The sequence below is a fragment of the Centruroides sculpturatus genome, unplaced genomic scaffold (genome assembly GCF_000671375.1).
Source record: "Centruroides sculpturatus isolate CEXI.00-Female unplaced genomic scaffold, Cexi_2.0 scaffold65, whole genome shotgun sequence".
Lineage (NCBI taxonomy): Eukaryota > Metazoa > Arthropoda > Arachnida > Scorpiones > Buthidae > Centruroides > Centruroides sculpturatus.
The window spans coordinates 380,561-382,693 of NW_019384327.1; the positions used below are offsets into that span (position 1 = coordinate 380,561).

The 2,133-nt window shown below is 34.3% G+C and overlaps 1 long non-coding RNA gene across 1 annotated transcript; it reads right to left on the minus strand.

Moving 5' to 3' along the window:
- Nucleotides 1–237: 237 nt before the first annotated feature.
- Nucleotides 238–529, minus strand: LOC111628308. Its single transcript, XR_002757156.1, has 2 exons — nucleotides 441–529; nucleotides 238–308 (listed from the first exon to the last, which is right to left on the minus strand). It is a non-coding gene; the product is annotated as an uncharacterized LOC111628308 (long non-coding RNA).
- Nucleotides 530–2,133: the final 1,604 nt, after the last annotated feature.

The window sequence follows — 2,133 nt, forward strand, 5'->3', positions numbered from 1 at the left end:
AATGAAAACTTGTAATGGTAAGAATCTATATAATTACCATAACTTTATTCACATAACGATCAAAGTAACGTTAATCAGACCAATCAGATTGATATGATACAAATTTTCATAAATGCACGCTTCATTTTGGACGATCTTCTCCATTAATTTTTATTCTAACACATACAACAATTTTCATAATTGTAAGCGCTATAACTATGTCTTATTTGATTTTCTTTCAAAAATGTCTAAACTTACCATGATGGCCGCAGAAAAATTCCAGACGAATGTGTTACAAACACGTGGCTACGATAAGCCTAACCGACGAGCTGAATGAGGAAACGACAATTAAAATATAATTAAAGATTAAAGTTAATGTATTTACTAATTTTTAAATAGAAATGTTAAATTTCAAAAGTAATTTTCGTATCGGGAAGAAAAGAAAGAAAAATCATACGTACGACAACAATAAGAACCAGGTCGGAAATGAAATAAGTCGTTAGGAAAGTGTTGCCAGAATTATGATTTTTAACGTAAAAATTTTTTTTAAAAATAGCCAAAATATAATTATGCTTTCTTAAATATTTAAAATATTTTTTAAAATATTAAATTTACGTNTTATTCATTAAATTTAATAAACTTCTTAGGACCATTCAATTTAAACGTTTAAGTAAACACACTATTTCCGAAATTTATTTTATTAAAAATTTGAGATTTTGTTAAATCATTTATACAATATTATATTGATATTTTACTTTTTAAAATAAAATTTTATTTGATATAAACCTCCATCAAATATATTTTTCAAAATGAAATTTAATTTGATATAAAGTTTTAGCAAGCGATGATTGATTTCAATCTTGCCCGTAATAGGCAATCATTGATGGCCGAGGGGATTAAGTCGTTCAGCCTACCTCTCCGAAGGAATCGGGATCAAATCCGGATTGGTCGAAAAACGGGGATTTTTTCGAAAGATCTATCCTGGATGTGTCGAGCCCCGCCCTCACTTCAGCTTCATATGGGCTCGGCCGAACCACGATGGGCTCGAAAAAAAATTCTCTCGATGATCACAGAGCGGAAAGAATAGAAGAAAGTTGTTCAGGACCTGTGCTCGAGCGTTCAATTATAATAGAAATGACATCACTTGTATCAAATCTACATCAATTAAATGTTCAATGTTCAAGATACGAAATTCTTAGGCAACAGCGTAAGGACTATGATAAATAATAATTGATAATTCTTTCCATAAGGCGAAACCATCTTGTCATTTCTTACAATGTATAAATCATGCATTGCAAGGAATAACAAGACGGTTTCGCCCGAATAAAAATTTTTGTATCCGATAAAGGCCATTGTCCTAAATCCAGTTAATCAGAATAACCAAATTGAACAGTCATTTAATTTGGTGACCTGGTGATATTAAATAGGCCCTCTAACTTATGCTTTGACTATTAATTCATTTTTAATGCCTGCTATCCCGAGAAGATTGCCGTAATAGTCCCAGTAGACCGAGTAGTGTCTTTCAATGGCCTAGATCCGTAGCACCGGAATTCAGCTCTTCTGCTGGAATCCCAAGATGTCCGGATTTAATCCATCCATCTAGTGCTTGGTCTTCCATGTGGTCTGCTGGATGCATTCAGATAGAAAAACATGACTCTGTAAGAGTCTTTCTTGTGGCATTCCGTTACGTGCCGAAACCAACATAATCGTAATCTTTCAATGCGAAGAAGCAGTGGCTCGATAGTGAGGCTCTCTTAGATGCTGGGGCCGTGAACTATGCGAAACCTCTTAACACCGGGAGATGATCTGAGAAATCTCATTCTTTAAGTCATTAGTTAACATTCGTGGATCATTTGCTTTCTTTATCGAGCACTAGTAATCCGTTTAGTTCCCATAGTTGGTGCTTCCTCGACTACTTCGGATGTCTACTTCTGTCTTACTTTTTATCACTCGTAAATGCAATCCCTAAATATTTGAACTTCTCCACTTGTCTCAACATAGCTCCATTTAGCTGGAGAGTATATTGAACAGGAAGTTTGGAAGTACCAACGCTTCGGGCTTATTTTCATTCCAGATATAATGTTCGAATAAAGTGCGCGATGTATGCGCGATAATGCAGAGAATAAAAGTATTCTGTTATAAGACCTTCCGTTG